This window comes from Nycticebus coucang, chromosome 8 (assembly GCF_027406575.1).
Source record: "Nycticebus coucang isolate mNycCou1 chromosome 8, mNycCou1.pri, whole genome shotgun sequence".
Classification (NCBI taxonomy): Eukaryota; Metazoa; Chordata; class Mammalia; order Primates; family Lorisidae; genus Nycticebus; species Nycticebus coucang.
The window spans coordinates 108,311,477-108,325,773 of NC_069787.1; the positions used below are offsets into that span (position 1 = coordinate 108,311,477).

The 14,297-nt window shown below is 44.0% G+C and overlaps 1 protein-coding gene across 12 annotated transcripts in view; it reads left to right on the plus strand.

Annotated features, from left to right (window-relative positions):
• Positions 1–14,297, plus strand: part of ZBTB38 (zinc finger and BTB domain containing 38) — a 129,379-nt gene that overhangs the window by 102,042 nt on the left and 13,040 nt on the right. Inside the window, exon 1 of one of the 12 annotated variants that reach the window (XM_053598688.1) lies at positions 5,135–5,218. The exons of the other annotated variants lie outside the window; for them this stretch is intronic. The gene's annotated coding sequence lies outside the window, so the exon portion shown is untranslated. Of the gene's footprint in view, positions 1–5,134; positions 5,219–14,297 lie in introns of those variants that run through there. 12 annotated transcript variants of the gene reach the window in all.

Below are 14,297 nucleotides of genomic sequence, written 5' to 3' on the forward strand. Positions count from 1 at the left end.
CTCTCTCATCCTGTCTTCTGCTTCCTCTTCTGCCACTGTCACGGAACTTAGCTTGGAGTTCTAGATCTCAGCCCCACTCCCATTTGTCCATTTGAGTTGCTACCTTGGTGTCTGTGATGAGTTGGAGGAAGAGCCCAGAGGACATGTCCACATCCCTGTAAATCTGATCCAGTTTTGAAAAGGGGGCTTTCCAGAGGTAAGGATCCAAAATGAGAGGGAGGCCCTAAATCCAATGGCAAGTGTCCTTATAAAAGACATACAGAGGACAGACACATGCGGAGAAGGTCACGTGAAGACAAAGGCAGAGGTCGGAGTGATACAGCCACAAACCACAGAGAGACTGGCGCTGTCAGAAGCCACCAGAGGCAAGGAAGGACTCTCCCCAATTAGCCTTCAGCGAGAGCATAGCCCTGTCAACGCCTTGATTTCTGGACTTCTGTCCTCCAGACAATTGTTTTAAGTCACCAATTTCATGGTGATTTGTTACAGAAGCCGTAGGAAAATAGTGCAGTGTTTACACCTAGTCTGGTCCAAAGCTTTCAGAAATTAGATTCTAGGGCAGTGATTTTCAACCAGTGTGCTGCGAGAGAATCTTAGGTATGCTGTGAAAATTTGTAAGGATCATTAATTAAATTATTCCTAAGCATATTCCTTTTTAAACTCTTTTGATTAGTATAATTTAAGTGTGCTGCAAAAGTTTATAAGTTCAAGTGTGCTGTGAGATAAAAAAGGTTAAAAAATACCATTCTAGGGCCTTACACTTAGCTATTCTAATTCAGTCAGAATAATTCTTAATTCTTGGGAATTAAGAACATCAAGAAATAAAGTTGTTTGTAAGGGTCTCCAGGTGATTCTGATGTATCCGCTGCCATTCTTCAAGCTCCCTTTTTGGCCCAGTTCTTTTTTCCATCCACTTTACTCAGGTAAAATTCACGCTCATGTTTGCAGCCGCCCCCTGAGTGTCAGCACACTGCACTTCTGGATCTTCAACGCAGCGTCCTTTCAGTGCTGGAGTCCACTCTGGATGTCTGCTGACTGAGAGAGCCACCCGCATTCTTTACACAAGGAGCACAGACGCGTTATCCTCCTTCCAAGCCAGCTCTTCCGTCTGGGCTCCCCACCAGTTAATGGCAGATCTAGGCAGGGAACTCGGCGCACCAACCATTCTTCTCCCCTCTCTCCTCTGATTTCTGATGAGTTGGTAATTCTTCCATCCATATCCCTTGCAGATCTTCCCCCCTTTCATCCCCACCTATCTCCTTGCCACCTTTTCACACCCCCTCCAGACATCCTTCTCACCAGACTGCTGTCTGCAGAAAGACCTGTCTGCAAATCTGTCTTATCATTCCTGTTTTAAATCTTTTCAATGACCTGCCATTGTCCAGGTTGTACACTAGAGTCTCCTAGAGAGCTTTAGAGAAATTCCCAATACCCGGGCTCCACCCAAGACCAAATTAGAATCTCGAGCTGGGGCCTGTGACTGGTGTTGTCTCAAGTTCCCATACATGACTGTAGTATGTAGTTAGAGGTTGAGAACTCTGGGGCTAGAGGATCAAGTCCAAGCTCGTCCTGACATTGGAAAGTCTTCCTGACAGGGTCCTGCCAGGCTCCCTTCCCATCTCCTAGGAGGCCCCTGTACCTCCGGGCAGCAGCTGTCCTGTCTCTTTGCCTTTCCCCAAGTGTGTGGTTCATGCCTCCTTACCTTTGTGTAGACCTCTGCCTAGAATGCCCGTTTCCCTCTTGGACACCAAGAGTCTGTATCCTTCAAGACTCAGGCCCGCCTCCTGGACTGTTTGTCCCCAGTGTAAGGCCGCCTACTCCGGAGCCTGCAGCGCCCTCAGTGTAGCACTTTGATGATCATGTACAAGGTGTCTGTCTGTCCTCTGTATTGGACATAGGCTCTGGGAGGTTGCGAGGTGAGGGGAGAAATAGAGAATTCAAAAAGGCCCGGGGAGGAAATAGTTCTGCTTCTCTGAGTTGTTGTGCTCGTGCTGCCTTATACCTCATCAGACACTTCTGAGAAAACTCCACTTGAATGTATTGAAAATTTATTAGCTAAGGTCTCTATATTCATTGCCTCTTAACTATCATAGTAATCCTCTTAGGTGGTATTCTCATTTTACAGAACAAATTAAACAAAATGCTTTGTGATCCGGTAATACAAGATGGTGGAAAATACGAAGTGGAATACATAGGTGATCACCTGGTCAGCAGCATGTTAATGTTTTATTGGCAAAAAGAGCAAAACTTCTTGTACTTTTCTGAGTGGCAAGTACATATTTGACGCTAAATCTGGCATAAAATAAGCACGACCATTAAGCATACCACCCAAAAGATGAAATGGTGGTTGATGTTGACTAACATTTGTAATCATGTAAATATAGTCTTCCGTTCAGGCATATTAGAAGTCAGTGGCAGTTGAGGCAGAGTCAGAAGATCAGGGTTGAAAACCCAATCTTGCCAATTACAGATTATATGGTATTGGGACGATGGCTTAATCTTTCTGAGCCTCAGAGTCTCATCTTTGACATGGAAGCATTATTTGATAGCACACAGAGGTGTCATGAGAAGGAAAATAAGGTGGTGTGTGTGTGAATGTGATTTGCAATTGGTACCAGGCTAGACAAGAATAGGGCTGGGTATTCTTGTCTTTGTTCTGTGTTTGGGTCCAGAAAGTTGGCCTTTGGGAGGAGTCAGGATGGGGCAGGGGTGTTCTGCTGGGTAAGCAGATATAGGCATTGAAACAATCACAGGCTGTCTGAATTCCCTGGCAGGGCAGGGTACGAAGATGCTGGGATGCGAGCCCGAGAAAAACAAATAGAATGAGCTGCTTAGGGAGAGTAAGGTAATGGAGAAGAATAGTTAGAAAATTTGACTCTTAATGATGTCCCATGATCATATCAATGTACACAGCTATGATTTAATAAAAAAAAAATACAAATAAAAAAAAAAAAAAGAAAATTTGACTCTTGCTATCTTTGTTGAAACACGGAGCTGAAAGAATGGAACTGGTTAGGGTTTTGCACTGGGCATCTGTAACCAAAGACCAGCCCAGAGACCACAGATCAGCCCCAGGGAGCTTAGCATCTTGATCTTTTTATTGTTCTTATTTTTTTATTAAGTCATATACACATAGATCATGAGTACATTTATGCATATGTGGGGTACAGTGTGTTGATTTTTTTTTTTTTATACAATCTGACTTGGTTACATCAAACCAATCAACATAGCTTTCGCCTCATTTACTTGATTATTGTGTTCAGACATTTATGTTCTACGCTTGACAGATTTGACTTGTACCCTTGCAATATGCTCTGTAGGTGTGTTCCCGCCTTTTACCCTCTCTCTGTCAAACCTCCCCCCCTTCCCACTCCATTTCTCTGCTTCATCCTGGGCTATAGTTGTGTTCTATCTAGCATCTTGATCTTTTAGGTTACTCCCAACAGTTCCATCCCGGGCAATTCTAGAGCGTTCCAGATCTGAATCCAAGTGCTCACTTGCCTTGTGGTCTCAGTGCTTTGATCGATGGATTAACCTGGTCAGAGCTGTTCCTCACAGGGTCACATCCTGATAATGTGTTCAGTTAAAAATTCAGCCCTGGAAATTTGGAAAACAAGGGGGAAGAAGAAAACAAGGGAAGAAAAGTCCATGTATATATTAGAAATAAAATCGGTTATCAAGTAGTACTTGCCGTCTACCTGCTGACTGTTCAGATACTCTCATTTAACCCTTCCCAAACTTTATGACGTGCGAATTATTCGTTCCATTTTATAGATGAGGAGACTGAGGCTTACTGAGGTCAAGCACTTTCCAAGGTGATAGTAACTATTTACCATTTGCCGAGAATGACATAATAAGGTATGTGGAACTAAAAGTCTAGCTGGAAACATATTCTGGTCACACCGTGAGAGCTGTGGCTTCTCTATAGAATTCTTTTTATAGGGGAATAGTTGAAGGAATTGGAGATGTACCTCTCAGGAAAGGGATATGCAGGGCAAACCTTCAAAGGGCTGTCCTGTGGCAGAGGCTACAGTTGAGTTGTCCTCTCCCTGGTGGGACTTCTCCGACAAGATTTCTCCCATTGAGTGGAGCCGTCCCCAGCCCCTACCGAAGAGTCTAAAATCCACTTGTGGCAAATTACAAATCAGTGCATGCTTCACTAAGAATCCTGCACTGTGCTCTTTGCTTTTTGTTCTCGAAAACATCCCAGGCTCTGTTTATACTGCAGCGCGCTTACTCATCTGCCCATTTTGAGAGAGGTTTGAGGGGCTGGATTACCAGTTACTTGGGACCCAGGAGCATTTCTTTGTGTGGACTGAGCACCATCTTGTGGACGCTGGAACTGTGAACTGGGAAGGGGCTGTGGTCATCACGTGTGCAGGAACCCCAAAACATAGCCCCGAGAAAACTGCTGCTAGGGGAAGGGGCCAGCCAAGGAGTCATGTTTTGGGGAGGGATTGCCTGCCCCCAGAGCTAGAAATTGCCTTGGGGAATTTGTTTTTGTGACTCTAACCTTATTAAACCTGTAATAACTGTAAGAGCAGGTTGGGCAGGCTCAGTGGCTTGGGAAAAGCCAGACCTTCCCAGAAGTGTGGCACAGCACATGGGGGACTGAATACTAGGGAAGGGGGCCGAGGCCTCGCTCCGCTGCCTCCTGCATCCCGCCCCACCTCTCCAGTCCAGGACACCCCTGCCTCCCCTCCTTCTTGCTTCCTGCTTCCTGCGTGGGAAAGGGCAGCATGTGGGCCGGTAGGAGCTCCCCAACCACTTTTCTGGTTATTCTTCTGTAGGGCTTTGGTGGGAGATCTTTTCGATGGGCATGCAGGATTCCCCAAAATAATAGAGTCCCTAATTATGTGTCTGTTAATATGAGTACAGTTATTAGCTGTATTTACCATGATATTACATGAACTGTTTCTCTGTTACCTCTAGTCCCTTATCTTGCTACATGTTTTGCATTTACCTTCCTCAAGGATTTGTTTTTTTCACCTAGCTTTCCTTCTTTTGAGTGTCATCCTGGCCCGAGCCCCACAACTTATAATCATGTGGCTTGCCAGAGCTAATTTTGCCTGGACTTACTGGAAGCCCTCCACACCTGAGTCTCTCCAGGCCACTCGGCTCACCACTTACGAACTGACCCCTGCTTCCACTACCCTTTCAACCAGCAAGCATTAAATTGGTTGCTAGTATCATAGTGAGATGGGCTGGAGAAAAGAACGTGAGTATGACTTTGTTTTGTTTTATAGCATTTTTACAGAAAGTCATCAAGGTAAAAAAGAGCAATAGAATAAGATACTACATTTTATCTGTACTGTCTCATTTGATCCTCATAAGAATGAGGTTACACGGTTATGTCTACTTTATTGGCTTTTTGAAAAACACATGTTAATGAACTTGTCCAAATTCGCATAGCTAGTAAGTTGGTGGTACTGGAATTTGAGCCCAGGAATGTGTCAGCAGAGGCCCGCTTTACCCTCTGAGGGTAGAGGTGACTGTGCAGGAGAGAGAGGAAGGATGGCCCCTTGGGAAGCTTGGAACTGTTGACTGCATCTAACAGTCGCTGGTGATTTTAATCAAAGATTTCAGTGGAAGCTTGAACTAAAATCTGGAATAAAGCACATAAACATGCTGAACCCCAAACCTAACCCAGATTTTTAATATATTTTTTACTGAATGAAATACAAATGAATGAATCCATTCAACTGAGAGTTAAGCTATAAAAAAAACTAAAATCAAAAACCAAAACACCAAAATATTCTCTAAAATAAATTACAACCAAACCGATAAGTTATTTAAAAATCCTCTTTGTGTGAAGAGAAAGGAGCAAAGTTATTTAAAAATCCTCCTGTGTGCGGTTTGCCAGGAATCTGTAAATAGATCAGAGAGGTAATGAGGCAGATTGCAGGAGGGGCTTTTTACTGTCCACAACAGGCATGTAACCCAGCAAACAAACAGATAATACCCCAGCTTTGTTTGTATTCATGAATTGATTGAATTTTCTGTTTATAAATTATTTGATGACCTTCTAACTCAAGAGTATAAGAATACATAATAGAAATTTATTGATGATCTAAGTACTTATTTTAAATAATCTCTTTACTACCAGGATTTTTGCCAGAACAGCTAATAAATAGGCTACTTTAAAAGATTTTTGTTTACTCTGCTAATGGGGGCTCAGGCCTGCAATCCTAGCACTTTGGGATGCTTAGGTGGGAGAATTACCCAAGGTCAGGAGTTCAAGACCAGCCTCATCAAAAACAGAATAATTAGCCAGGCACAGTGGCCCAAGCCTGTAGTCTTAGGTACTCGGAGGCTGAGGCAGGAGGATCACTAGAACCCAGGAGTTTGACATTGCAGTGAGCTATAATGATGCCACTGTGCTCTTAGCTTGGCCAACAGAGTGGAGACCCTGTCTGGGGGGGAGGGGGGGAAGTTAATGCCTGTTCCCATATGATTAGAGGAAATGCTAACAATGAGCTAGAGAAAGAAAAATTATTTAAATAATAATTGTAACTAAATGCCCAGTTGTGGGGGCGCTGTGCCTGTTGACTGCTCAGTGCATTAAGAAGGAGCAGTTAGTTAATGAGCCCTTGGGGGGTATCAGGCACTGTGAGGGGGAGTCTAGGGAGCTTTGGGCACATCATGAAATAACATGTTTGTCCCTGACACTGAGGAATTTCACATTCCCTAATTCGGGGCCTTGGGCCAAGGCTTCGCTAATGCTTATTCCTATGGACATTTGCAACTATTAATAATGAATTGTTAATAATACTAAGATAGCTAATGTTTATGAAGCTCAATTTTGTGCCAGACACTAGGTCAAGCACTTACAAGTATTATCGCCATTTATTTAGTCCTCATGTTAATCCTAGTATAGTCTATTCACTCCATTTTGCTGATGAAGAAACTGAGGTGCAAAGAGTTGAAGAAATTTACACCAGGTCACACCAGAACATGACAGAGCCAGTTCTCCCTGATACCGAGCCATGGTACCAGACTGGACATGATCTGCCTTGTCCTAAATCATTAGGGAGAGCCCCGAGTTATGAGTGGACTCAGTGCTTAGGGAGCCTCCCACTTCTCCCAGCTCAGAGCTTGCACCTTTACCTTTCTGTGCCCCTTCTTGTGGTAGCCCCTGTGTTGCATTGAATAAATGAAATGGAAGTGGATAAAAATAAAAATCAAAGTTAGTAATATTCATGAGTGTCATATATTAAAGTTTAAATTTTTTAAAGAAAATGAATTAAAAGTAAAATTTTATGGAAAATACTGAATTTCCCTTAAATGTTCACCCCTGTGCCACCTGGTGGTCCATATGGCGTCTTTGTGCATACTGAGAAACAGCCTTCTTCTGGCAGGGGGTGCAGCCCTGTGCAGAGGAACAAGCCAGGCCAAGCGGAGCCTGGGCTGCCTCTTAGCTAGCATAGGGCAGACTCCACACATGACGGCCCTGCTCAGGCCAGGGTACGGTCTGCCAGATGCACATTGGGGAGTAGGCTGCAGGGACATCCTATGGGCCCGGGATGGTTTGGTCTCTAGTACACTTGTATTTTAATTTCTCCGTGCTCCGGAACCTGAAATTGATAGGAGGAATATCAGGTTTATCTGCCATATAACTCTTAGCATACTTTGTTTTTCCACAGTACTTATGATTGTAGCTAAAAATTATTTGACAAATGTGTGCCTTTACTGCAGAGAAAAAATTCTACAAGGGCTGAAACTATTTACCATGGCTTTCCTAGCACTCAGCATTACAAATGCCACATAATAGGTGCTAACAAGCCTTTACTAAAGAATACAAATGCAGCAAGCACCCACCGTACCTGGCACAATTACCGAACTTTCTGTACCCAGTGTTGGGTCAATGTGAACTATCCTGCTATTTTTCCTTCTATGTTATGGGGGAAAAGACATTTGTTGAGCATTAAAAAATCAAAGAGGTGTGGGGTGAACATGAGGGTAGGCTGCTGCCTGGTCTGGAAGGAGATTCCAGACTGCAGAAGCAGCAGGTGCAAAGGCCCTGTGATTGGGGCTGGAGGTAACCTGGGCACATCAAAGGAACAGAAAGGAGGCTAGTGTAGGTTAGAGTGGGAGGAAAGGAGGTTAGGTCACAGGAAACCTTTGACAAGCCCTGCTGACCCTGTCATAGCTCTGTGGGGACTGGTGTAGAGCTGTGGGACTGACAGAATGGCTGGTTACAAGTCAGGCAGCACCTTGAAAATACCATTGGCATAGCTGTTGTACACCTGGCCAGCCATGCAAGATCCCATGTCAAAGGCCCATCCTCCACCCATACTCCGATCACTCTGGTGACTGCCGCCCATGGTCCAGGACTGCTTGCCTTACGTCCAGTCTTCATCTGCCCTTCTTGGAGACCTCTCTGGCACATTCCTCAGCATCTTTCAGTTGATTTCTTGGCATGTAATGTGGGCTAGCTACCCCCAACAGCCCTACCTCTTAAATCGTGGTCTGGGTCTATTCTTGCCCTGCATCTTCAGGGAGGACCTTGTATAGCGAGCCTGTGGTTTGGACTCATCACTGGGCCCATTTGTGCTGGATAGAGCAGGTCACCTGCTCTGACTTAATTACTGCTGTGCCTGCACACAAGGGGCCACAGAGTGCAGGACACTGGATGCTGCCCCTCCCTCAGACATCATTGGCTCTGCCGTGAGCTAGTCCCTTCTTCAGGCTCCATTTCCACGTCGACGCTATGGGCATGATAATGACATCAGCTTCTGTATGCTGAGCTTTGACTGTTGATTCATTGACTCCCCTGAGTACGTGTTGGCATTTCCACTTCATCTGCCTGCCTCCCAGGATTGTGGAGGGGATTAAAGGAATCAATATGCAAAGTGCAACCTGACACGTATCAGATACAAGTCATTTTACTCAAAATTGAATTCAGACAGATGAAAAGTATAATTGGCAGTATTTGTGGTGATTGTCCTTATGTGATGTTGATTCACAAACATGTATCTATTTATGGTACAGATTATTCATTTTTAAATGAATATTTATTGCGGGCTTACTGTGTGTCAGGCCCTGTTCCTGGGTGCTTAAGATATGTCAGTGAAGGAAATCAGATCACGACTCTGGGGTGCTTGAATTCTAGTGAGCAGACGGATAGTGGATACTGAGTGTGACGAGTGCTGCAGGAAAGCCAGAAAGAGCAGGCGGGGGGGTAGATCGCTTCACCTGGTTGGGGTGAGCCTCATTTTCTGTTTTAGGTGCATAGTCTGTTCACTTACTCAGCAAACATTTACTGGGTGCCTACCATCTGCTGCGGTCTAGCAGTGGACACGTGCCTGGGATGGATAGCTTTTCCCATCCTAGAGTGTCCTTTCTGTGGGCAGAGGGGACAGGAGGCTGCAGGTCACGGTGGGCAGTATAAAGGACATAAGGTGAAGGGAGGGCAAGTGAGCGGGGCAGCAGGAGACGATGGGTGGCCCCCCAAGGCCATTTGAGCTTGGCCTGAGGCATGAGAGTGAGCCAGCCACAGGCAGTGCTAGAACTAGTGTGCGTCAGAGGCCCCAGGGCCAGAGGAGACTTGGCAGGTGGAATGAGTCAGGGGAGCCCATGTGAGTAAGCACTGGGAGGCAGTGAGAGGGTGGCAAGCAAGTCTGGAGAAGGTGGACAGCACCTGGCCTTGCAGGCCGCAGTGAAGAGTCTGGGGGTTTTTCCTAAGATCAGGATTGACACTAAAAAGCTTTTAATAGAGCTTGATTTGATATCCCTCGTGTTTTTAAAAAAAAATCACCCTGCATGCTGCATGAAGGGTAGGCTGGGCAAGCTATTCTCCCCATAGCCACCCATTGGGCAGGACAGTTGAGGCAGTTCCACTTGACATTTATCGAGCCCCCTGCTATGTGCCAAGTGCCACATTTGATGTTTTTTGGACACATCGTCTGGTTCACTGCTCTCTGACCTGTTTCTGGTTCATCCAGGAAGTACGAACGTCAACTGTGATTCACTGTCCCAGGAAGTCAGAGTGCAGAGGGGCTGCGGTGGGTGGAGCGTGGTGGTGAACATTGTTTAACAAGAGAGCAGCAGCTGGCGCTTCATTGGTTTTAGGATAACCTGTCCTCAAGATTAGCTGGAGTTTCATTCTTATTCAGAGGCCAGAATGTACCATTCCTCCCTCCACCCTCCCCAAAGCTGGCGGTCAACTGAGAGGGACAGAGCCAGTCTCCAGTAAGCCAGCCAGCCCTTTGGGTTCACAAGAAAAAGGGGGGTGGCCTTTGAAACCAACTCTTGATGATAAGATCATCCCTAAAATGAGAAGTTTCAGGAGACAGGATCCCTGCCTTCAGACGCCAGAGCATTCAGATTAAAAATGTCTTCTCTATTAGGGACTCACTCTGAGTACCAGTGGAATTTGGTTAAAATAAGAAATGGAGACACAGCACTCCAGAGTTTCAGAAGTAAATTCTCTAAGCCTGTTTGCCAGGTTTCTTAAGCAAGCAGGTGTCTGGGCAAGATTGATCCTGAGATGAACTCAAGGTACATGCGCTGCCCTGAACACTGCTACATTTCAAAGAGAAAAAAGGAATGAAGGACCTTTTCCCCCTTTCATCTTTCCAAACAAGCAATCTAAAGTATTTAACTGGGCCCATTGCATCATTCGTGAATCTGACAATACTCGTTCTCACAATCTGTGTACACGCAACTACAAGTCTAGCAACCCAGTGTTTACCTTTTCAAGATAATGGGAAGGGCTGTCCAAGCCAGCCTCCTTCTCTGTTGAATGCATTCTAGCAGCTTCCTGATGTTGGCCTTTAAAACAGCCCGAATTTCAGTGAAAACACAAACTTTCCTTGTCATACTATGCCTTCTTGAATCTGATAGTTTAGACGCGTTAGAGTCTGATAAATGTAGCCACTCTGTGCCCCTTTGGAGCTGCATTTAGAAGGCAAAATCAAGAGGATTTTCCTTTTCCTAGACACAGCTCAGCTCTCTAAAGGGCCTCTGTTTTGTAATCTGTTCTTGAGATCTGATGCGTGTGTTTCTAACACCCCGTCACGTGAAGAGGTCTGACGTAGTCACCCAACATGACTATGAGAAAACGTACTGCAGAGATGTGTGGGTGGTGCAGCGGCTCATTGGGGCAAAATGACCTTTGTCAGAAAACTTCTGCGGGGAATAGCAGACCTGTGCTGTAGACTCCGCTGTGATGTGGGCCCAGCACTGGCCCAGTATGGACTGTGAGTTCGACTTTTGCAGAATTCCAGGTCAGTATCCTGACAGAGTCAGTACTTTCTTTTTTTAGTTAGGTTTTATTTCTAAGTTTCTTTTTATAGAAAACGACCTGCAGTAGAGACAGGACAAAGTTGTTCTGTCCCTGAAGTTTTGTCATGTGCGTCAGGAGTTGAGCAGCCAAGGTGCTGACAAGAGTGCCCCGGGCCTTTTCCTCTAATTAGAAGATTTCGAAAAATGGGGTTCTGTCTGGCCCTGAAGTGTGGCCTTGAGTAAGCAACTTCTAGTTCTGAATAAGAATGCAGACCGAAAGGGTTCTTCCACTCTGGTCTCTGTAATGTCTTAAAGGTTTACTAGGGAAAATATGCCAGATTTCATTAACAAGACCTATAAAGGCCTCCGTAAATACACATAGATACGTTTCCTAATGATTTAAAGTGATTTTTCAAGATTTGGGGGTTTTTTGCATTTTGAGAGTTAGAGTTTATATGTAAACTGTCATTTAAAATTTTCTTTACTTCTGTGTATTTCAGTAAAGTTGCCTTAGCTAACTGGAGAGAGAGAAGATTTAATTAAGCTGGAAATGCTGAGAAGTGGTTGGCTAGATTATTGCCAAGAATTATTACCCTTGTTTTCAAATTCAGTCCCAGAATAAGTAAATCAATGCTTAAAAACAGTATCTAGGATATAATGGGGAAAGGGCTTTTTTTTTTTTTTGGTTGAGACAGAGCCTACCTATGTTGGCTTTATATTACTCAGGCTGATCTTGAACTCCCAGCCTCAAACAAGCATCCTGCCTCAGCCTCTCAAAGTTCTAGAATTATAGTCGTGAACCACAGCACATGGCCAGAAGGGGCTAATTTTTAATAGATGGATAGAGTCATACAGGCACGTAGATTACTGTGACCACGCTAACCTGTGAGACTCAAAGGCAAGGATGCAAAAAATAGATTGTACAAACAGATGGTAGGCAGCAGCCTTGAAAATCAAAGGATAATTTCCACCTGTGTATGTTAAGGACTGGGCTGTTGGTCCACCTATTTTTAGCCATGCTCAAACTCAAGGGATAGTAATTGCTTCAAGCTTGGAAAATTAAGGACAGGTATAGAGAGTGCGTATCTGTTTCTGTAGCCCTTGGTCTCTCCGCTTGCCACCCGACAATTTCTGCTTTGTGTCTCACCACACTTTTCAATACTTTCTCTTTAGTCCTTTTAGGCTTATATATGATTTCTTTTATCTAGTAAAATAATTTTAAAATTTATTATCAGAAAAATTGTGTTATATATTTAAAAACACATTTAAAGTTATTAAATTTAGTAGTTTAATTAAAATAGTCAATCGAAATTATTTTGAATGTTTTATTATTAAATAGCATAGCAGTTCTCAAACATTTTGGTCCCAAGACTTTTATACTGTTATAAAGCATTAAGGGCCAAAGGAGCCTTTGTTTAGCTGAGTTTTATCTATCAGTATTTACCATATTCAAAATTTGAAATGGGGCCAGTGCGGTGGTTCATGTTTGCAATCCTAGAACTGTAGGAGGCCGAGAAGGGAGGATTGCTTGAGCTCAGGAATTGGAGACCACCCTGAGTGAGAGTGAGACCCCCTTCTCTGCTAAATATAGAAAAATTATCTGGTGAAAACTTCCAGAGGAGCTGGGCCTATAGGCATGTACCACCCCACCCAGGAGGATCACTTGAGCCCAGGAATTTGAGGTTGCTGTGAGTTATAATGATGTCACTGCATTCTACTTAAGGCAACAAAGTGAGACCCTGTCTGGAAAAAAAATGTTTTTAAGTGGGAATTTTTTAAACTGTTAACTCCTGAAAAATGACTATGATAAGTCCAATTTCAGGGTAAAATAACATTTTCTAAAAAATATTTTCTAAAACAAAATATGGGAGAGTGTTATTATTTTATGTTTTTACAAATATCTTTTAATCTGGCTTAGAATAAAGAAACTCGAGTTTTTATATCTGTTCCTGCATTCACTTGCAGTATGTTGTATTAGTTGAGGTATATAAAGTTTTTTTTTTTTTTTTTTTTTTTTTTGAGACAGAGTCTCACTATATCACCCTGGGTAGAGTGCGGTGGCATCACAGCTCACAGCAACCTCAAACTCTTGGGCTTAAGCGATTCTCTTGCCTCAGCCTCCCAAGTAGCTGGGGCTATAGGCTCTCGCCACACGCCCGGCTATTTTTTGGTTGCAGTTGTCATTGTTTAGCTGGCCCAGGCTGGGCTTGACCCCGCCAGCTTTGGTGTATGTGGCTGGCACCCTACCCACTGAGCTACAGGCGCCAACCCAAGGTATATAAAGTTTTTTAATAGCATTTTCAGTAAACTGGATATTCTTTGATACTACACCAAAACTTGACAAGTGGTAGTTTCTTAAAAGTATATTTTCGTTAAGTGAATCGTTAAGGCATTACAAGAAAAGAGTGCTGTAACACTGTTACTTCTTAGCGAGCTTGAGAAGTCACTTTCTCAGGCCACCCTTCAGGAACAGTTCTTTCTCTCTGTTAATGCCATCAACAACACATTGTTTGCCTAAAGGCACAGAGAGTATAAAGGTGAATCAGATTTTCCCTGCACTCATGGAGCTCATAGGGAAAGATATAAATGTGAACAAATGCGTGATGCTGTGTGCTACGATGATACTATGAACCCCAAACTAGAAATTCCAGATTAGGGAGGCTACCCCGATGAGTTGTCACTTGAGATGAGTACGAATAAGGATTTCCAAGCAGTGGAGCTAGAGGATAGGAGAGAAGGATAACCTTAAGAAGAAATAGTTTTTCTCCTAAAGCTTTGTACACGTGAAGGGTAGAAATCGTCTGAATTTACGAGGAAAGGGATCCATGACAAAGGAGGTTGTGTTCTACCTGTGCTGTGGACTGGTGGATATGGAGAGTGGGGAAGCTGGGCTGGAGAAGGGGCCTTCTGCTTTTTTACCTTGATGCACATCTGTGCTTTTGAATCTCTGACCATAAGCAAGCATAGATTTTTTTTCTCTTTTTTTTTTGAAGCAGTCGGTCACCCAGGCTGGAGTGCCGTGGCATGATCATACCTCACTACAGCCTCAAATTATTGGCCTCATCCTCCTG